At 46.3% G+C, this 23,576-nt stretch overlaps 1 protein-coding gene across 4 annotated transcripts in view; it reads right to left on the reverse strand.

Annotated features, from left to right (window-relative positions):
* lingo2 (leucine rich repeat and Ig domain containing 2) overlaps nucleotides 1–23,576 on the reverse strand; it is a 219,669-nt gene that overhangs the window by 152,293 nt on the left and 43,800 nt on the right. For 3 of the 4 annotated variants that reach the window (XM_049002613.1, XM_049002611.1, XM_049002612.1), the window contains exon 2: nucleotides 23,260–23,332. The exons of the other annotated variant lie outside the window; for it this stretch is intronic. The gene's annotated coding sequence lies outside the window, so the exon portion shown is untranslated. The remainder of the gene's footprint in view (nucleotides 1–23,259; nucleotides 23,333–23,576) is intronic. 4 annotated transcript variants of the gene reach the window in all.

The raw sequence follows: 23,576 nt of genomic DNA on the forward strand, positions 1-23,576 counted from the left end.
ATGCAACCTCTGCACTTTAACAGAGCTGTATATGATAAATTCATCCTTATCTGGGGTGGAAATATGAAGTACAAGACAGGTAATTGATAAACATAGGCTCTAATTTGTAAATTAAAAATGGCTTTTGTGAATGAGGCTAAAAATCAATATATTATAAATGGTATACAACTGGTTTAAGAAACCTTAGATAATTTGGTCCTGTGAAATAATCTATTTCCATGACGCGTTTTCATATGAGGGTATCCACTCCCCAAGCCGTGATACAAAAAAAGGAAACATTTCTTGCACGATAATACTGAAAAAATGAGTACTTTCTATGCACACCGGTGACGACTTGTGCTAATGAAATGACCGAGTGCAAAGAAATAAAACAATTATTTAATAGCGTCATGAATGAGACTTGGATTCGCATTTACATGATGGGAACATCAGCTGTTGCCCTGATGCCTGGCTTGTATGTCGCTTTGGAGAAAAGGATCCCATAAATAAGTAAATGTGAATGTTTCTCAGCTGGTGGGTCTCGACCCAAAAGTGGGACACGGGACCATTTTCATTCTGTTGATTTAAAAAATATTGTGCAAACATTTTCTAATGCCAGACTTTTTTTCTTTCATTTTTTGTGGTCTTGAGCAGTGCATGAAGGCTTTGTGTTACGCTTACTGCACTATTTGTTTGCGAAATGAATCTGGTTCAAAATTTGGGTCGTTGACTTAATGACCAAGGAAGAATGTGGGTTCTGAGCCACTGACCTGTATGAAACTTTAAAGGATTCTGCGAATTCCTCTGTGCATCATACCAGTCACAGTGTCTTTGTACGAACGGTTCTGATCGGCATAATGTTTGGATCCGAATAACCACTAAAGTGATTCGGACTTAACGAACACCTTTTTTATTCCTCTGTCAGCTTCGAGATCCTCACCTCCACCAAATGCATGCGACAGCCCGCAAACTGAAATGGAGCCCTTACTGGAAAACAATGCAGCCGCTCGCATCAGTGATAAACGGCACTTTGTAGGCAGGAAGACGTTTTAAATAATGTGTTATTGGCTCTGTTTTAGTGAGACTGGGTTGTTTCTGTAGGTTATTCTAATCGTTAGGGATCAAACATGCTGCCAGTACAGTATCAATGTAGGCATCCATCATCAACAGCCAAAAGCTAACTTTTGATTACACAATAACATGGATGCACAGGTGCAAACACACACACACACACACACAGAGAAGACTTATGACTGTTTTCAAGTTTCAAGTCTTGTCACATGCACCAACGTACACTGAACATGGGCGTAATGAAATTACTTTTCATCACCAGCTTCCTGGACGCTCAACGAAATTGTAATAAAAAGGAGAAGAATTTATAAAGAAAAAACAAACAGGACTAAATTAACAATAACAATAGAAATTAAATAAAACCGGAGACTAAAGTAGTTCTTTTTGGAACAAGACTTAGGAACAAGGGAAAGAACTTCTGCTTGACTGGATGCATCGCGATTTTATTGAAGCTTTAGCAACCTATCAGCTGGGTCCCTTTGCCACTCACTTCAATTAACAACCTTTGACCCTTTAACCCCAACATGCACCTTTTCACGCCTGGGACAAAACATGGAGAAAGGCTTTGTGCTAATCGTACGTGGAGAAGGGGGGGCCTGGCGTGGTCGCGACGGCTGGGGTGGGGGCCTTCGCATTAGCTAGGCCACCGCCACGGGGGCTGCCCATCTCAGCCTGCAGCCTGTCAGCTTCTAACGGAGCTCGGTAATTGGTTTGGAGTCGACATGACAAGTGAAAATCAAAGAAAAAGAAGGATTTAAGAGGTCAGGCCCGGGCGTGAAATACCTCAGGAAAAAACGGCAGATATAATTTACTCCAGGATGGTTGGCGGCAACGTACATTATTTATCATTTTCTATTTTTATAATGAGCTAAATCCTTATTCTATTCAAGTTAAGGCATTAGCTTTTTAAATCTGAAGATAATACGCGCCTGTTAAATGTTTAACCGCGAAACATGCGGAAAGAGCAGCCCGTACAGATGTTTCACATCTTTAACCTTATTGTTACTCTCTATTGATTATGGCTGTCTTTGAAAGCACCTGAATTGGCAATCAAATAGAAATTTTAATGCACGTTTAAATGACCTGTCAGGCGAACGCGATGCTTTCGCTGCCCCCTCAAAGGAGTGATTCTTTAATAATTGCACACGGGCTCGTGACGATTTTAATTTAAGAGCAGAGCGGGGCTAATTTCCTGGCACGCGGGGATTCGGTCGGTGGGAGCGCCCAGTCACTCAGAGCATCTTTTCAATCCGAGGCAAAGTGAATTAATGGGCTGTCAGGAAATTGCACAGTTCATGACTTAAAATACAGGGCTTTCAGAAAAAACAATGCCGGACGATTTATGTAAGCATTTCATTTGCTGTTACTTAGGGGGATAGATGGCTAACTAAGCTTTGCGAATGACAGATAAACCATTTAAAAAAAAATAATAAAAGACATGAAAGGGGTTATGCATAGTAACCAAATTTACAGCACATTTCCGGATCAGTTTGAGGTTAAATCAGTCACGTGCATTTTAAACATTATGGCTCAGTCAATCGACACTGTGCTGGAGGACACAAGAGGTAGAGGGGAGAGAGTGGTTCTGCTCTTTTGTACGGTTTTTCCCAGCAATCTCATCTTCAGAAGCAAACCAACCACTTTTGATATTGTTACCTGAAAGCTACTGTCGGAGCCAATGAAACTCCAGCGTTACATCCTGTCATGTGATTGGTGCACTGGAAAGCAATGAGGGCTGAGGTCATCAATAAAATCCTACGCACCTATTTTATGGAAGAGTTATATTTGACCACATCTACCTTTTCCTGAAACAGTGTAGCTCAGGAGCCGCATGCGAATGAGGGGGAGGGGGGGGGGCATGATGGCGGTAGGGGTGGGGGCATAGAGTTGCTCACTTGTCTGTTTGCTCAGATACACCTCCCATGGTAACAGCCTATCTATCAGCTATGTTCAGGATGAAAGCCGCATCTTTAATCGATGTGTGCCAGTCTCCCTTCAAAACGACAGACATTTGTCCCAAGAAATGCGATACCACAGCAGTGCTGCCCATGCATGGATCCCTGTTCTGTGTGGCAGCAAGCCAGAGAAGCCACTGGCTAAGGATGGTAAAGCTTTGGGGGTGGGGGGTGGGTGGGCTGGCACTGAGCGATCGGTGTGGACGCCTGCAGAGCACAGCAGAGTTGATGGCCCACCGCAGGGGACCTGAGTAACAGAGCTGAGAGGGGAGCCGAGAGACAGGTGAGGAAGCAGACTTGATACCCTCTGTTTTCAGAGACCCCAACAGTAACAAATCACAGAGTGCTGCCCTCTACAGGCTGCCCTCCTGTTTCTATCTCCCCCAATAGATGCGCACATCAGACTCACTATAACACGTGTGCCCCTTCATTCCTGCTCCTCCATACTTGCCCACGTTAACTGCAGTCTTGCTATTAAATGACTGTCTAATGGTGTGGTCTTTCAGAGGACAATGCCATTTCACAATCCATTTCACGCGTATTGAAAATTCACACCGGCCCCCCTGGTATAGAATCCATCATCACCGAAAGGTAACAGCACAGTGCATGCCAAAACCCTTCACTCTGTGCTGTCAGTGTTTTTTCTCTAAATAAACTTTTCCTCTGTTTGCACTGTGCACTTCACTGCCGGCGAGCCTGCTAGCGGCCCGCTAACTTAGCATAGCCCACGTAGCGCATGCACTCTGTGTGTGCATTGATTTCCCTTCAAGGCTGAAGACTGACCTTTCTCCACTCAGACTTATCTAGGCTTTCAAAAGCTTTACATTTCTCTCTCTCTCTCGCTTTCATTTTATTCCCCCCTCTTCTCTCTCAGCGCATGCAGAAATCAATCATCCTTCTCCACTTCCTGTCCCCGGAGTAGCTGAAGCACACTGCGGAGCGCCGAGCTACTGGAAGCCGGCAGTTCAGCCACGGAACATTTGAAGGCGTCTCCCCGGCGCCCACGCGTGTGTCGCGGCGCTTCGCACACTCACGAGCTTAACGAGGGCCGCTGGCTGTCGTGAGCTCCGGCGGCTCGGCGCATGAGGGGAGCCTGGCGCCGACGGGCCGTGCATCACTTACAAAAATAAAGGAAGGAGACGCATCGATTTCCGCTCCCTCTCAGGTGGCTTTACCTCTTGTATCGATTTCAATTATCTCAGTATTTATTGGAACTAGACAGGCTAACTGCGTGATGCTAATTTACTGTCACAAGGGTCATTGCTGGCAAATTATCTGTTTACCAAATAAACAACAAAAGCTCAGACTTCATCATCATCATCATCATCATCACCATCATCTTTATAATAATATTATTATTATTATTATTATTATTATTATTATTATTAATATTAAGCAAGGGTATATATATAGGGGAATATCAATCCATCCATCTATCCATCCATCCATCCATCCATCCAACTTATTCTTTGAATTATAGAGAGTCTGGACTCTATCCTAGTCAGCCCATCTGAGCACAGAGAGGAGAAGTATATAGTATTTAAAAATATAACTTATATTATAAAAACTGTCAAAAATATTGGCCTATAACATAATCCCCGTGAGTACTTACGATTTTATTAAATTACTAGCGCACTTCAAGCCAATGGCGACCTAAGGCAAGAGATAATGACTCGGAGGCGGCCGAGTCGCTGCGCGTTATCAGCGCGCCTCAGCGGACACAGGCCTCGGCACCTCGAAGAATCCGTTCCTTCACGACGTGACACGTGACAGCCTCCTGTCACCCATCCCCCCCCGTCACCATATATCAACCCTCGCATCCCATGGTTCAAAAACTTGGCCATTACTCTCTGTCACACCCCGGGGACCTGAACACGCGCTAATCCCTTAATAAAATATACATAAAACTCAAGTGCGACTCTGCCATCTCATGAATCACTCGCCAGTGGGCAGCGGAGGAGGTGAAAAAAATAACAATAATCGAGCGAGAAGTTGGCCTCTCGTACCTGGATCGGTCGGCACAAAGTGAGAGAGACCCCAGTGCCTAGAAAGGGGACAGAAAGCTCTGGCAGCAACAAACATGAGGGAGACAGAAAGGCACGGCGCCACCTACAGGAGCTCCATGGCATGGCAAGGACAGCCAGCACCTTTAATGGCTTCAGCTTTCATCCATCCATTGTCTGTAACCAATTAAGCCATTCAGGGTCACAGTCTGGAGTCTAGCGGCACATGGGGAGAACATGCAAACTCCACACACATGGAACCCTGGTCCCAAAGGTGTGAGACAGAAGTGATAACCACTGCACCACCTCTACTTTCATTCCTATTACCAAAAAAAGCTGCAATAAAAGAGCAGTAAAGGGCTTGCAGTCATAATTTTTTCCCTCTACTGAATCTTAATAAAAACTTTTTTAAATGGTTGTTTTATTACTGTGGTGGATAATCACCACAGACACACACACATTGTAAAGTTATTTAATTTTATTTTACTTTATAGATAGATAGATAGATAGATAGATAGATAGATAGATAGATAGATAGATAGATAGATAGATAGATAGATAGATAGATATAGTCATCGCTTTCAATGCAAGCATGGACTGGAATCACTGACTACGGGCCTGCTAATGAGCCCGATCCATTAATTAATCCACTAATTAATGACATGATAGATGCCACAAAACATACACGCCATCTGTGGAAAGCTGACTGCGGAAAAACCTTGCGCCGCGCTTTTCACTTCACCCGTCTTTGCAAGGTTTGAGTTAAAAATAAGCCCCTGTGGGAGACTAACGCGTTCCCACGGAGACACCCGCGTTTACCTGGAGCAAGGCGACGCCCCCTGAATCTCCGCGCAGGCGTTGATCTGCCCGGCGGGGGCACTACCTCTGTGGAATTCCTTCGAGGCGTGTATTTTGAACAGGATACGGTAATGAGAGAAAGGTGCAGTTCAGGGTGCTGGCTTAGGTGGGAAAAAAGGAATCCAGTAGGAAGTAAATGGGCAGCGGCGTAAATTTGTGAGCATTCAGCGGAGGTGAAGGCACAGAGTAACTGGAGTACTTTTAAGCTGGGGGAAGCCCCGACCCCCCAAAAAATATTCCACGCTCTTCCCCAGCGCTCAGGTGACACTCTGCGGGACTTTAAAAGCCCCTCATTTCACAGCTGCTGTTGTGCCATCAATCTCCAAAGTCTCCTTCTCTCAAGAAAACCGCTCCCCAGCGGAGACGAATGATGACGGCCTTTATAAGCCCTTCAGCTGCAGTATTCTACCCTTGCACTAGTACCGGGCGGAGTGGGGGGGGGGGGGGGGCGGGCACACATGTTTAGCCGTGACAGTTTTGAGAACAATCAACAAGGTTAGCATCCACAGACAAAAAGCACAATGGTGTGTGTGAGTTGGGTCATTTCTAAACCCAAATTCTGACGCGCCCCTCAAGGTGATCTGTCTCTCTGAAGCCTATTGGAAGTGCTTCTGACATGGTAAACAAACACAGCTAGAGTGGAATTGGATTGTTTTCTGGTTCTCAAGTAACAAGAGAAGCTATGAGACAAAAGAGAGACATTTAATGGCCCCATGGTATTCTGGGATATGTGAGATGGGCACGTTTTATACGCTCCTCTGGAGTTAAATCTGAGGTCCCTTATGGATGCGGGAGCACAAATTTGAGAGTGACCTCTTAGAAGGAGGACATTCTTGGGATCAGAACCAGGATCAGGCAGCCCTTGAAGAACTTGAAGAAGTCCCTTGAACAGAGGTGCTGCATTATTGTATTATCATTGTGGTTTTCCAGTACTAGGAGAATCGACACATTTCAACAGTATGCTTCTACATAAATCAAGGCTTGGCCCTTGTACGCCAATGACGAAAGAAGCAATTTTAAATTCTAAAACTAGTGGTACAGAGGTTCAGATGTACTGTGACGTACTGCCTCACATATGGACCTACAAGGGATGCCAGTCCGCCACAGGGCACAAGGCAGGGGTGCACCCAGGACGGGATGCCAGTCCGCCACAGGGCACATATGCAATAAACAATCATACACAACAGGCAATTTAAGATGTCATTTAGCTAATGTGGGGAGTGCCCAGAGGAACCCCAATGACAAAATCTCAAAATATAAAGCTGGATTCTGCGAAAAGACTTTATTTGGTTTGTTTTGCTGGTCATCCACATGAAGCTTGCAGTCATGTTCCATTACTACTGTTAGCTAAATAAAAAATGTCGGGCGACAGGAGGGTAATACTAGCTCACCGGTGTAGCAATCGGGCCGATGAGGCAGCTGGTTTTTTTTAGAAAGGTGAGTTTGGTTAACCAAACAAGTCCCTGTCAAGAAAGCAGCGTCGTGCGTCTTTACGGCGCGAATCACCGGGAGTCGTGGGTAGCCGAGTCAGCATCAGCGTTATCGGCAGTGGTGGAGAGTCACTACCAAAGTTCTCCCTGCGGAGATGAAATACAGACTCTTTCTCCATGAGAGGGAATCACTGCAAAGCTGAAAATTTTGTTTTCTTTTTTTTAACGTCTTTGGCATAATTTGGAGCCCAAACGCCTTCCAGCCAAGTGTGTTAAATTGGTGTCGTAATTGTACCGGACAAAGATCTGCAAGGAGTAAAGGGTGCCGTACTGAAGGAAGTCATAAAGCCACGTATATTATCGTGACGGGGAAAATGCCGCCGTGCATAATCGCATCTCATTTCGTGTTCAGCTGCCTCACCGCTACTGCAGCTTAAATAATAATTAAATAAAATAAAAAAAATAGAAGTTTCTGGGCATCAAAGAGATAGATAAGAAGCGATTTGTTGAGAGACTTTCCAGCCACCCGTCTTCAAACATCGTTCCCCCCCCCACCCCCACCCTCCGAGGACGTGCTGAACAAACCTAAGACTTAAAGCACATCCCCCTTCCACCCCCCCAGCCCCCCGGACATGAATACAACCCCGTAACCACAAAGGGGCTTGGCTTAAGCTTGGATGTTGGAATAAGCTTCTAGAGAATTTACAATGTAAAGAGCATTAAAACTCATTACCGTCGTTACACAATCAATCAGGTAACAGGGCTCCATAAGAACAAAATACAAGCGGAATCTGCTCATAACCAAAATGCCTGCATACTGTAGAATAAATTTCAGTTATTGGAGTCCGTCCGTCCACCCATCCATCCATCCATCCATCCATCCATCCATCCATCCATCCATCCATCTTCCAGACCTGCTTATCCAGGGATGCAGGCAGGCCTGGAGCCTACCCCCAATAGCACAGGGCCCAGGGGATGCCCTGTATGGTACTCCAACCCTCACCCACACACATACTGTACAGTACGGGTAATTCAGACAGGTCCGTTTGCATCTCAGAAGAAAAGCGACAGTACCTACAAAGGCAGGGAGAAATCGCAAATTCCATTTTCAGATATTGCTGCGGCATAAATATGACAAACGACAGCAGAGTGCCATGCGGTATACAGTAGTCGACTCCTTTTACTTCTTGCATCCAGCTATTCTGAAAATCAGACGCATGTTGAATTCACATCGCAGAAACAGTGAAGGGCGACATCCTCACCACCACCAGGCTTTCCAGCCTGACTCAACAGCAAGGCCCCACCGCATGCACCGCCGCATGCACCGCCGCATGCACCGCCGCACCGCCAGTCAAAATGGCCGCACGCTGCTGGCTTCGCGCCTCCCCCCCGCATGAAGAGCACGCAGCAAACAGACGGATGCACTTTGACGAGAGACAGAAAGTAAGTATAGCTGAGGTGGCAAAATGGATCCAGGATAAAAGACTCATAGATTAGAAATGACAGACAGGCCACCGTCCATCGCCTCCTCAAACCGCAGTAAGTGAAGCTGATGTCTCATAAAATTCCAGGGACCAAAAGGTTAAACTACTCATTCTGGGCTAAATCAGACAAATAAATTGATATAAAATGCGTTTCACCTCACGGATTAGGTGACGAGTCAGGTGATGAAATGTTTTTTCAATTATCCGTCTGTTAGGCTGTACAACACCTGACATTAGCGATCTCACCCGTCGACTTTATCGGGCGGAGAAGCCGCTACAGGCTCCGTGATTGATTATGTTGTCAGAAGGTTCCACGAAGATAACGCCACGCCCCCCCCCGCCTCGATCCTGTGCCCAAAGAAACTTATGCATGATTCTCCCTGCTGACGTCTGACCTATGATATTAGGGCTTCCAGAAGCTTCTTTAGTGACATTTAGCAGACAGCGCACACACGCCCCCCATTTTACAGCTGCTCCTTGCGGCAGACCCCTCAGTCACACTGGGGGGCTCTCTGTGTTGTGAGAAACAGACTGTTTGGAATAACTGGGCAGGTAATGGTGCAGAGCAAAGCAAAACACAAACATCTTCCAAGGAAAAACAGGGCTTTTGTATCTAGAAAGCCATGCATTGTGCATCGTAACATCACTTAACTTTACTTCCATTAATAAATCAGCACTCTGACTAGTACAGTAGGTGCATGACTCAGCAGGTTAGGAATCAGAAGGTCGCTGGTTTGAATCCCACCCCAGCAAAACAGTCACATTTCCATTAGACCCTCAAGCAAGGCCCTTATCCACTCCCGAAATGCTCCAGATGAATGACTGACCTCCCACGCTGTAAGAGTATACAGTATGTCAAAGGAGATCAAGACAGGCAATGAAAAAGGCAAACAAAATTAAAAAATACTCAGATTAACAGTGCTGAAACAACACTGTAATGGGTGGTATTGCAACAATACTCTGATAGGGAGCACTGAATCAATACTTTGATGGGCAGTGGTGAAACAATAAATCAGTTTTCACAGAACTGAAACAATATTTGGACGGGCAGTACAAAACAATACTCTGACTGACAGTACTGAAACAATACTCAGACTGGCAGTACTTAGAAAAATTCTCGAAGGGCAGTACTGAGACAATATGTACTAAAGGGATACCAGGGGAAAATTGCGGGGTATCACTGTCTGCGAGTCCTCAAGTCCATGTTCCACCTGAATTACACAGATGGGCCCCGCTGTGGTCTTACAGAGCAGCTGAGGACACTCAAGGCTCACGGGGCCTGGCGATGAGATCGGCCGCAAGGAGCACTTCGAGAGGGCTTATTACATTCCTCATTATAAGGCCGGGCCTCATCAGCCAGGGAATCAGATCACGAACAGGAGGTTCAGAGCGTGAAGCAAGGTCACTCTCTTTCATTATTAATGAGATCTGCTGCAGGCAGATATGGAAATGGGGGTTTACCTGGCACCCACGGTCCAATCAGCCGGCATCTCAGCCACGACGAAAATGACTTCAGACAAGAAACAATTTTCTTGCCGTGTTTGTTTTCACGGGCGGACGGAAACATCTTTTCCCTGCTGCTCTGGGGCTGGCTGTTTGTTTTAGCAGACAAGAAATATAGAAGCACTTTGAGATTAATGTTAGCACGTCTGTAACCTTCATGTCTTTTCTTTTTATTTCCCTCTATCGTTGTGTTTCAGAGGCAGAAAAATGACTTCTTTGCCCGTTCACATCTCAAATCTTCATCTGCCACGTAATATCATAACCTAATTTTGCATTCAAATAGCCGGCAAAGCTTTCGCTGAATGGATCGCGTGTTAACAATTCTGCATTTACGAATATTTAGCATGCATCTGACGCCAAGAGGAATTACCTCCAAGATGAAGGGGAAGAAAGAGCCTTATCTGAGGTTTCGCTTGTGTTCCACCGTGATGAAAACAGCACCACTACACCACAGAGATAATACTTGATACCCACAGCTCCTTCACTGTTAGATGTTTCTTCACGGAAATCCATTTTTGAAAATCCCGGACTGCTGCAGGGACCTGGGGGACTCACACATTTCTACACAATTCTACCACAATATCCCACAGCTCCTTTAACCTAATTACTGTAATTATAGTTCAGCTACTTCTCTGGACTTCTGCACGTCACATATCTCACCCCAAAATCTCCAGTTATTCCTCCTGCGACTTGCTATGCTTTCAGTTCGCATAATGCCGTTAATTTCTCTAATAGTAGTTTTCATCAATCCATCCATCTTCCATAGCAGATTCCTTAGTTTAGGGTCCGGGGGGGGGGGGGGGGGGGGGGGGGTTTCTCAATATTCACACTTAACCACAGTTTTGTTCCCCTGTACCTGATTTGTGTCATCTTTCATTGCCAAAGGCCAGTTCCAATACTAAGTAAGGACAGAAGTACAGAGGACGGTAATAATCCCCGGATGACGGTCTTACCCCCCACCCCCAAATATCAAGGATATATCGGGTGCACCTTCACCAAATGAGACCAATCCCATGAGTGACTGCGGACCAAGTTCATTCTTGGCCGGCAAGATATTAAGACTGCTCCTGCCAAGACCACAAGTATGATCTGTGCATTCTTGGTATTTAGCATCACCCCGGGAAAAATAGGGCACAAGAACACCCAAGGTGGGATCTTAGTCCTTCACAGGGCACAAGAACACCCAGTATGGGATGTTAATCCTTCACAGGGCACAAGAACACCCAGTATGGGATGTTAGTCCTTCACAGGGTGCAAGAACACACAGGATAGGATGCCAGTCCTTCACAGGGCACAGGAACACCCAGGATACGATGCCAGTCCTTCACAGGGCACAGGAACACCCAGGATAGGATGTCAGTCTTTCACAGGGGACAAGAACACCCAGGAAAGGATGCCAGTCCTTCACAGGGCACAGGAACACCCAGGATGAGATATTAGTCCTTCACAGGGCACAGGAACACCCAGGATGAGATATTAGTCCTTCACAGGGCACAGGAAAACCCAGGATACGATGCCAGTGCTTCACAGGGCACAAGAACACCCAGGATGGGATGTTAGTCTTTCACAGGGCACAGGAACACCCAGGATGGGATGTTAGTCCTTCACAGGGCACAGGAACACTCAAGATGGGATGCCAGTCCTTCATGGGATGCAAGACCACTTAGGATGGGCGGGAGATTCCAATGTTCCACACACACAGAGCTGGAAATTGTACCACGACCATGGAGAAGATGTGAGGCAGTGCTGTTACCCACTGAGTCACTGCACCATGGGAACCATTCAAATTAAAACATTGACTATTTTTTTATTTTTCGGGAGAAATGGCTTTAAGCAGCCTTTGATCCAACCAGAGTTAACCAGCTTCATGATCCTCACTGTACTTAACCCTAACCCATCTGCAGTACTAGCTTCTAGTTATCTCATAAGAAATTAAGCATAAGCAACATCTCATGGTGAAATGTCAGTAACATAAAACTGTCATTATAAAGGAACACACCACAAATATGATCATGTGAAATCGATAGATGTACAACCACATTAATTACAGTTCATTTGTCGATTCTACCGGGAAACATCTTTGGTTGTACGGCCGGGAAGAGGCAGACTGTTAAAAAATCCCAAGAGGACATGCGGTCTTTAGTCCTAAATGCCACCTGTGTATCAGAAGTGGCTGTATCGCTTTTAAATACACAGAGGCAGCAGAAACGCCACACCTAAGCTGAACACTGAATCCCGTTTAATTCATGGTCGATCTATTGAATAAGGCAACGGCACAGGGGCAGGAGGCTTTGGAGGCGGGGCCACCAGCCATCCTGGGAGGGACATTCATCGATCCTCTCGAATCGATTGGTTCGTCGTGTCCCCGGCTCACTGCAGTTTATATATATCTATTGGTTTGTGCTGTTTTGGCTCAGCTGCCCTGCCCAGACCACAGAGCTGATGACACCTCCAAAACCTGTAAGTGTGCCCCCGCTCATTTAGGTCCATTTCTCTCCCCCCCAAAGCATCTGAATTCAGTTTAATTTAATGTTTTTTTGGTCTTTTTTTTCCACTAGCTGAGCCGCTTGATTTTTTTGTGTTTACCTTTATGAGTCGCTGACTCCCAAACCCAGTCTGGTCCCTTCATATCCCAGAAATAGGAAATAAACAACATGCACTGTAATATACAGGGGCGGGCCCACAGTGGCACTGGTCCCAGCCGAAAGCTGATTGGCTCACGGAGTGATCCCTCCCCTCTCAGTCATTGACTCAAACCAATGATTAGGTAAGCCCCATTGTATGAAATATGGTCTCTGTTATGCCCCCCACCTTAAAAAAATCCTAGAGTCCCACCCTGACAATATTAAAGACAAATAAATAAAAAAATAAAAAGAAAATTTAATGATTGCTGCCAAAGTGTTTGAATCTTAAGTTTATTATATCTCCCCCACTCAGATAACCTCTATTGCCCCCCCCCCCTTCCCAATGTAGTGATTGATTGTAGTCAACAGGGTGTCCTCAAACCACGGAGTGCATCGCTGGAAATTGTGGGGTCCCTCAATCCTTGGGCCCCACGGGGCATCCATGGCCCAGCGTCGCCCTGGTAGTAAATAGCGCAGCTGTCTTTAGCCAAGCCAAAGACTAACAGAGGCGTGTAAAGTGATCAGCTGATGGGAATCGGAACGGCTCCAAGTGCACTTTCACCTTGACACGCCTCCAGGGAAGGTACCAGGTACCAGGGAAGGTAGGTAGGTAGGTAGGTAGGTAGGTAGATAGATAGATAGATAGATAGATAGATAGATAGATAGATAGATAGATAGATAGATAGATAGATAGATAGATAGATATCATTTTATTCTTCATTGTTGTTTTTTAACACAGTTGTGTTGCTTAAATTCATTAAGAATTCTGCCTTTAGTGGAAAACCAGAATTAGAGCATGTGACCCTTAGTCTGGATATCTTGTGCCCGTATTTCATCTTAGAAGCTGGGTCTCCATGTCACATGCTACCAGAGAGGATGACCAATGGGCAGCCGAGAACAATACCATGTGATTCTCACCCTGATCACATGACCAAGGTCACGGCCTCTCCTCACAGCAGAAGATGGCTTCCAAAACATACTTACGTTAAAAAAAAAAAAACAAAAAAAAACTTTCAGCTGGTGTGATTTATCTAGAAATTTCGTACCTCGCTCGCACTCTGAGTAAAGCAATTAGCAGGGATTTGTGCTGACCCCGCTGAGATCATTTGCATGTATTTTGTAAATGGCTGGCGAGGAACAGAGAATATTAAGTCTCTCCTTTCGAACAACAAAGAGGGGATTTTCAACAGAGGTGACGCTTGCTGGAGGACCCGACTACACAGGCCGATATCGACCCGTCAGATTTTAAAAGGACTGTTTAGCATGATAAAAATAAATAAAAAAAATACGGAGTCTTTATGAAAAAATAAGAGAGTAGTTGTCTTGTTTGATTCTTACTTTAGTCACAATCTGCTGCATGAGGGTGCTGTGTGGCCATGTTTTATAACCATAATGTTGTGTTGATATATGGAATCCTATTAACAAAAAAATGCTTTCATTGTGTCGTGAGCAGTTCAAATGAGAAAATAATAAAAAATGCTAAATATGAGTAAATTGCAGCCCACAGGAAACCCAAACTATTCAAATGCCTTGTGTAATACATAAGTAAAAACCATTAATGTTCTTGTGTAATACATAAGTAAAAACCATTAATGTTCTTGACCCTGAGGCCTACAAACTTTCCGTAGCTGAGGGAGTGACATTAGCATCATCGGGATTGCTGACCTTTTCCGAAGGTTTAAAGGCATTATTTTAACAAATACGTTTCATTTGTTTCCCGAAAACACTCATCCATTGCTGGCCGGCAGCCGGGAGACATGGCAGGCAAGATGCCCCAACCATCCTCTGGGATAGATTCTTGATAGCAAGTCGAGTCAGAATATCGTAGCTACTTGGTGAGCATACCAGGCCGTTTCGGGCCGCACTGGTTAATCTCCTAAATAAGGGTTGTGTTTATTTAATATTTAGTGCAATGGCCGTTTGTGGCCAACAGGGGGCCCCCAGAACCCCAGAAGACACATGGTCTTGGTGATGATAAACACTTCCTCTGACTGCCCACACGCAACCTAAACCGCAAACTACTGGAAAGACACCCCCATTGACACACTGAAAGAATTTACCAACTCCACGCAGCCGGGAGCAGGAAATGAAGGCACAGCTGTGGAGGTGTCAGGTCAGAGGGCCACCCGCGTAGCCATCGTGCTGCCCCCGGAATGCCCTTGAGGGCTAGTGCAGCAGCGCCAGTCCGGCACATTCCGTAGCAGCCTCTCCCTATTCCCCGGATAAGGCCCGGCACGCCGCTGAAATTTCCACATTAATTCGCAGCGATTTTCCACGGGCTATTCGGTTTATTATTACCCTGGGAGCCGTGCCATTTTATGGCACCCCTGAGCTCCGGATTGTCCCGAGCCGTCGGGGACCCCACGACACGGAACGGGTGGATGGAGGACCGGGGGCGACTCCTACGGCCTGGATCACAAGCGGGGATCGCACGCTGGCTTATTCACCGATTGTGACGGGGAGACCTGGTGGCGGAATAAATTGGCTTATTCCTGCCTAGTGGGGTTGGAAAATTGGCTGGGATTTATTCCACGGCTGCGTCAGGCGTGTCAACCACCTGGGGTAAAGACTGGGAATAAAATTCTAATATTATGGGTATGTGTAGCTACAGTACATACACACACCCACATGTATACATACATGTACTCATATGTAAATACAGGCAATCTCCCCTTTCCCTATGTAGTACTATGTAGGAGCCCCTTCCCCACAGCACTGCTGTCCTGAGCGGTTATTTTTATACCTGAAACCTGTCTGGTCAAACTCCTCTGATCTCACTCCTTAATAAGCTGTTTTCACAGGACTGTCCTTGACTTGTCAAGGCCATTACACACATACATAAACTGTACACACACACACACACACACTCACACATACACACACACAGAGACACACACATACGCCCAGAAACACGCAAAGAAATATATGTATGCATGTATGTATATTAATACATATATAAATGTGTCTGTACCTTACCTTATGGTAAGGTAGACACAATGCCCCCATATGGGAAAACTCTATTTTATAAAATATCTGTGACTGCAATGAATAAACTAAAAAATGCAAAAACTCTTGTATTTTGTTTAGTTACTTATGGTTATGGTTAGGGCTGAGTAGGGGTTAAGGTTGCCATAGTTAGCGTTAGCATTTTTCCCATAGAGATGAATGAGCAGTCCTCATAAAGATATGTTTACCTGACGTGTGTGTGTGTGTTTGTGAATAAAGTCTTAAGCTTTACAACAGGTTGGCCGGCTACTCCACGGTGCTTCAGACGGATAAGTGCAACACATATCATGGACACGGTACAGAGGAAGTCCACTCCGACTCGGCCGAGCGGCTTTATCGATGCTGAGGCCACTGAGATCTGCGTTTCATTACCGGAGGCCAGATGGTTCCATAATCAAGGCAGGATCTGCCCAGTGAGTTTGTGTGGGGAGGCAGATCGAGGCGCGAAAACAAGAATATCAGCTAATGGGTTTTACAGTGTTTTCCTGTTTGTTTAAAATGATTGACGTGAGAATGGGCATAAAATAAAGTTTGTCACCGTTTCATTCATATCGCACATGTCCATCGACACACAGAGGAGGACCGGGCTGACTCTTACGCCTCAGGTAAGCACATGTGGATGAGCTTAATCACGGGGCCCCGGTTCTTACGCTTAATGCCGCTCGCATGCAGCCCACTGCTCTGGGAAATGCCGTCAGCCTCTGCGAGCTCAGAACGTACACAAGGAACGCAGAGACTCTGCGTCCCGCCGGCATGGTCCAACCCGGCTTAACGGAAATCCACCGGCATCACCTGTGCCATGTCGAATCGAGTTACACTCCCCAGGCCACATTCCGGCGAGGCCAGCGCGGCGTTCCGGACGGGTCCTTATCCGCCGTGACACTAACAAAAGGCCTCCCCTTCCCCTCTAATTCCTCTGCTGCTGCTGGGCGGGTTTTCCAGAAGTAAACAGGCTGGGACGCGAGCGAATCCCCTCCGACAGAAACCTTGTTTTTTTCCCGGCCGGATTAAAACTCAAAGTGAGCTGTCCAAATCTCATTCTGGCCATTTCTCCTGCTGCACCGGAGCCGTCGCCCGGGAAAATGGAGGGCCGTACTTTTTTGGAAACACGGCCTTCCGGAAAGTACGCAAACTTTTATTAGCCAGACTGCCACAATAGACACCGCCGCACTGGGAGGGATTTGGGTGGGGGGAGTGACCCTACACTGTGTTCCCAGATGAGGCCACTTATTCCGCAAAGGGCTGGGTCCAAGCGTGGGTCGCAAAAGCGCGGAATATCAGCATCCATCATCCCAAGATATGGTTTTCCCGGGAGATCTCCCATAAAATCCCATCTCCATGTACGGGCATGGGAGGAATAAAAAAACAGGGACATACATGGGGGCGGAGCCACAGGGGCACTGACTCAAGTTGAAAGCTGACTGGCCATCGGAGTGCCCCCTCCCCTGTCATTCACTGATTCCAAACATATCATTGGTTAATGATACGGTTGACCCCTCTGTATGTATTATGAACCCTACTTTAAAAAAATTTATAGAATCCACCCTGTTCAATAACCCACACACATTACACTCGCCCCGGCTATGCCAATCAAGCGGGGACCCCCCCAGCCCTGCCCCCAAATGAATGCATTCAGAGGAGAGGGTGTAATCTCCACCCCTGTAACCGTCAGATGTTATAAATGCATCTGATTATGTGTAGGGGGGATGAAGGCTTCTTTGCTAAGGGGACACAGACGGGTGGACCACCCCCCTTCCCGGCAGTCGGTGAGTTTTCATCCCAGCTCTGTGTTTCTAGCCCCCAGGCTGCATGTTTCCACCAGATGGTGAGCAGAAGTGCCATAGAAACAAAACATAATTGATGTTCTTCCTCCGGGAGACAGTAGGGGGGGCTGTAATCCGAACACTGACCTCTGACTCACTCTCCCAACGCGGCCATGCCCCTGGCCGGTACTTACAGCCTGCCCTCCGAGGTGGGTGCTGACCGTCCCAGGCAGGACCATGTGACTCAGCAGGGCCGCTAAATCTACAAGGAATGTACAGGATGTGCTCCTGCTGAGCCTCTGAATGAAATCGAGCTGTGATTCAGCGCTCCTCTGCGTTTTCTGCAGGCAAAATGAAGGACAGCCTTAGACTCTCCAGATACGGTTCCATTGCAGCAATCCAGGTTACAGACAGGTTCGTATTAGTCAGCAGGGGGGCTTCTGCAGGAGAAGAACTTTGGTACGAGGGCTCAGCCAGTGGGAGAAGCTCCGAAACTACATGTGCAGGGGAGTAATAAGAACCCAGCGGAGACAAAAAGGTTTGAGAACCTGATGTTTGTCACCAGGGGGGCCTCACAAGAGAGATGAGAGATGTGTGGGGAAAAGTGTTGGATCAACAGATTTTTCGTACCCTGCGAACTGCTACAGTGCGAGTGCTACCTCATCAGCGGAAGACGCGTACAGGATTTAGGGTTCAATTACAAGCGCAGTGAAGAGCATCAGCAGGCTCCGGCGGGAATCAGACACCTGCAAAGATGGCCTCATGGCCTGTGACTGTTGTGAAAAAGGCAGGAGGGATTGGTTTGAAAAGCCACCCCCCCCCCAACCCTGTTATCTCAGGGGAAAGGAGGCGAAACGGTTTTCACATGATCGAGAGACAGCGCCCTCTGCAGGTTCACCTCCAAAGCTTTATGTAACACTGATTCGGTGTCGTAATGCTTGTGGGCTACACTGGAGGGAACACAAAGCGATGCAGTTCTTGTTTGTTAGGGGTTTTCGGGAAGCAGTAAACAGGTTTATCTGAAGGGCCACAAACGTACAACAAGAGTATTGACTAGGGGAGATTAATGAGGTTTTGCTTACAGGATTAGAAATGCGTCAAGATGCTTTGCTGTTCTAGAAAATGATTGTGTCAGGCATGAACTTTAGCAGGGCGGGAAATAAAACATTTTCATGGTTATTTTTGTCTCAGTCTGATATTGTATGTAATGATACCAGTTAATTGAGCGCGGACTCTCTCCAGAAGAGAAATTTCCCATTTGCGAAATGTCACAGGCTCAACCGGATTGAATATCGTGTTTAACTTGAGCGTGTTACAATTGTTAAATAGACCTTTCTTTTTCCTCATGGCTTTTTTCAGGTCGGCACCAACCTGTAGTGAAGGAGGCTTAGAACTCTATACCTACAGAGGGTAACAAAACCTAAAGACAGGCGTTTAAAAAATAAATAAATCAGCACAAAGCAAACAGAGGAAATGGGAAGAGATCCAAACACTGAGAGCACTTTATTCCAGAGCACCGGCATATGAGTGGATCACATCTCATTTTCCTTTGCATGAACAATCCTGTACAGCTCCGGCATACTGTATTCCTGAACCATTTTACAGTTGAACAGGGAATCCATTTCGCCATCCATTTCCTCCAATGGATACTAGCACCTCTGATGGACCATTTAATATCATCCACAAAATAAGAAAACTTCACCCCCCCCCCCCCCAACCAAATCCTGTATGACACACCCGTACACGCACAGTACATTTATCACAGACATGACGCACCGAATGAAATGATGAAAAAGACCCCCCCCCCCGCACATTAAGAGAGCATTTCTAAGCACCGGCTCTCAGATGTAAGGTTAATTTACCACCTCATTGAAAAGCATGGCCCCCCTCCACCTCCGCAACCGCCTTCCATGCTATTGCGTTCCACATCGCTGGGGACCCCGGAGACTCTCTGGTGCTTTATGGCACTGCCCCGGCCTGCGTTATTACCTCTGTTTGTAAGCTGTCACTTCTATTACCCTTCATGCTACACGGGGTGAGCGGAGACCCCATTTGTCCAGCGCGGTGCAGGCATATCTCTGGCCAGCTATGGGCCTGTCCCTAAAACAATCCCCAAAATTATACCTCCATTACCGTCAGACGCTATGAAATTCACCACAGTCCTCAGTAATGGGACTCTCTTCTTTGCTAAAAATTTCTAAAATTAAGAGCAGCCACTCTGGAAGCAGCTCTTTGCCAAATGCTTCTTTTAGTTACTCCCAGAATATTAGCCGCTAGCATGCCATAAATTAGCAGATTATACAGGAAAGATACAGCATATCAGACAATGCAGGTGTGACACGAACGCACTCATTACCGGATCCTGAAATGAGGAAGCTGGACAAGATGCACTTCATCTTTAAAAGATCACTAGCAGACTGTCGCGCTGAGGTTGCCGCTTTGGCCCCCCGGCCAGAGAAGACGTCATGCCGCCTTTGCCAATCCATCGGTATTTGAAACGTCTTCCACCATGCTTGAGAAAAGCGCAACCATAAGTATCCAATGCCACATCACTGCCATTACAAAGAATGGTCTCCCTTTCAGGTATCGACCAGATGACATCAAGACAAATTATAAGGTTAACCTGCTGATGTCACCCTAATACGAATACAAATGGAATTATATTCTGCCTACGGAAAGGGAACTGGCAGCCTTACAAAAGCGTTCCGTCACAATCGGCCGGCTACTTCATCATAAATCATCAGCACGTGCCGATGCACCTGTATCGCCTGATGAATGCGGATAAGCTGATTTGCAATTTAATATTAAAGTCTTCGGCCTTAATTCTTCAGATGTATTGGACTGTTCCGGACTCGCCGCTCTACACTTCTGTCCTACGCGGAAGATACATCATTGTTACTAGAACACACCCACCTGGGAATACCCAATGAGATCAATAACGATCTGCTCGCATCATTAGCAGCATGGGTGTTGCACATTTCTGGGCCGTGTCCTGAGTCAATTAAAAGGAAAAACATGGATGCTCATTTGTATGCTAAGGCTATGCTAATAGCATGCTGATGTCGGGCAGCTAGTGATGCCACCTCCACCCCTCAATGGAAGCTCCAGTGGGGTCTGGCTGATGGTCAAGGCTCCCCGGACACAGCCATGGAGTCACCACACCCCTCCCTCGTTTCCCTTGAGTTCCGTGGGGCTAAGGTGGTAATTACATATGCAGGAATTTCAGCACATGAAACTCTCTCTCTCTCTCTCTCTCTCTCTGTCACTCTCTCTCTCTCACTTTCTGATGCAAAAGTCCTTATTTCCTGCTCGCAGACACTGGCTCGCCGCTTATCTTGTGGAATGTTCTGGAAGCAGCGGCTAAGCTGTAGAGGGACCAGCACGCAGCCGTGTGCGGAGGGGTTGGGGCTGACGCTTGGAGGGGGGGGGGTTTCACCATGGGTTTGGGGGGGGTGGGGTTTAGCCTCCAGAGCCGCTGTCCCGCTTCTAACGGCGGCACCGCCGAAGCCCGCCGCGAACATGCCCGCGTCCGCCGGCTCTCGTTCAGGCGTGGAATAAAAAAATAACAAAAAAGAGAAACAAAACAAACTGGCAGGTTGTGACTGGCGATAAGGAAGAGGGAGTCTGCCTGTTAGTCTGGGAGGTTTTGGGGAATTATTCTATTATTGTAGAAGGTTTCCAGCATATGAACATGCAGCATGATTACAGAAAAAGTGGACTCAGAACTAAAGGCTGCACTCAAAATATAAGAGGGTAGAAGTACACAGGAATTCATCTCCTGTAATACTTATGCATGACAGGGTCGCTATAGACAGTGGGGCCTATAGCAGGAAACTTGCCCTTTCTACTATCAAGTTACGGACAGCCATTTTCTCCCATCAGATATCTTATTTTATTGGAAACCGCGAAAAATGTGAAGGACCTTCTATTTTACGGAAGTGGCGCATTCATGATTAAAAATAGATCTGTTTTATGGATCTGAGCAATGTTTCTTACAGATTTGCGTACCGCAAAATGCATTACAATCCCACGCATTGATCTAGGAAATTAAGCTTCGCAGGGGTCTCACAGCATCACCCGGAGTTTTATCGGTTTTGCTTGTTCGCTGTGTCGGGGGTGGGGAGCGGGGGGGGGGGGGGTATATTGTCAATAAACACACCAAGAAACATCTAGGGCTCCATTTCACACAGTGTCTCAGCAATTTCCATAGCGCCTGCTAGCGTATGCTAACTAGCTACATACAGGCTTTTTGATATCCTGATAGTTACTTGGAATTATTTGGAATCGCTTCTACAATGTTTGCCCCAGCACCTCCCATACCCCCCTCCCCCGTATTCCCAAACATTATATAACATTAAATCCCCTTGCAAACACATCTAGCGCACACTCAAAGATGTAGCCGTATGCCATTAGTTAAATCGATCTTTACTCTTTCCCTCAACCTGAGTCCCTGATCCCTCCTCGCATTCTCTGCATCACATGCTTCTCTTCTCCATCCAGCCCTCAGCGAGGATCACATCACCCCTTGACTTTACCAAGAGACAGAGACTTTTCAGTGGGCCTCAAAGCATCTGTTACATGTTAATGTGTGCAGCCTCCGAATTCTACAAAGCTACAAAATGGGCTCATCTTTATACACAACGGTTTTGGGAAAACACACATGGTGGCCAGTCCAAGAGCTAACCGCTAGGTATTCAGCAAGGCTAATGTGTGGAAGAACACACAGCTGCATGGAAAAATGCCCAACCGAAAAAAAAAATAAATTTGAGGGCAGAACAAAAACCAAAATGATTGGTTCAGAATGATAACCAATCAGATTTTAGAGGACTGATCGGTTGGTCCCACTTCCACTACTTGCTTGGATACACATCCTCTATAATCTGATTGGTTATCTCTCTGAACCAATCATTTTTCCTTCTGCACTGAGTAAAACTCCCATGAGCAACAATGAAAGGCTGGTTAAAAAAAAAAAAAAAAACGCCCACCAAGCAGTGACGTCTCTGTGATGGAAGAGTTACGGTCTTCCTAAGAATCCAATAATGCAGACTCATTTCTGGAATGCTGAGTTAACGGTGCGTTGTGCTTGGACCAATCGATGGGGATGGAGTGCATCCGCTTCGTTTCGATGTGTTGGGAACACACCGAGTCTGATACCACAGGCCACTCAAGTCATCTGATCTGGTTTTAATGTTGCCTCACCTTCCACAACGAGTTAATGTCAATAGCACATACTCTAGTAGGATATACACAGCACATAGTAGTATTGCCCAGTCATCATTAAGAGCAGAGAAATGCCCTTTGTAATGCCAAGCCAAGGATGAACTAGACCCAGGTTTTAAATTGGATATTAATCAAGCCTACAGTATCTAATCTTCAACCAATCTCTGATTTCGAACATCCCTACAAGACTGTAGGGATGTAAAAATGCATTAGATGGGCATGCTGCGTTTGCACAAGGAAAGCTTCGTGTTTGTAGATTCAAAGCCTATAATTAATCAGGGCTAACATGGAGCAATCAGGAAGTTCAATTAAAAGCAGGGGGAAAAAATCAGTTTAGCAGGGACAAAACAGGGGGAAACTCACCGTATGGTAATGCAGACAAAAGACAACATGGCCCCCGTCTGACGGACGTAGAAGACGGAGATCGAAATGAATCCTGAAACAAAAGGAAGTTGGGATGTGTTAGCGTCGGAGGTCACTAACAGCTAACCCGAAATCTCAGAAGGCCAGAGTGCTCCTTATCATTGGTGTAACCTTGTGGCTCCATCATTCCTGTAACAAAACACTGTCCATGTAGGGCTTTCAGGTGCCGTATTTTATGCCGGAAAATGAAGTACAGTGAGCAGAAACCATAAAAGTATTTCTTTTTGCAATCTTGGCGCTTTTTTTGCATCCAAATC

This window comes from Brienomyrus brachyistius, unplaced genomic scaffold (assembly GCF_023856365.1).
Source record: "Brienomyrus brachyistius isolate T26 unplaced genomic scaffold, BBRACH_0.4 scaffold70, whole genome shotgun sequence".
Lineage (NCBI taxonomy): Eukaryota > Metazoa > Chordata > Actinopteri > Osteoglossiformes > Mormyridae > Brienomyrus > Brienomyrus brachyistius.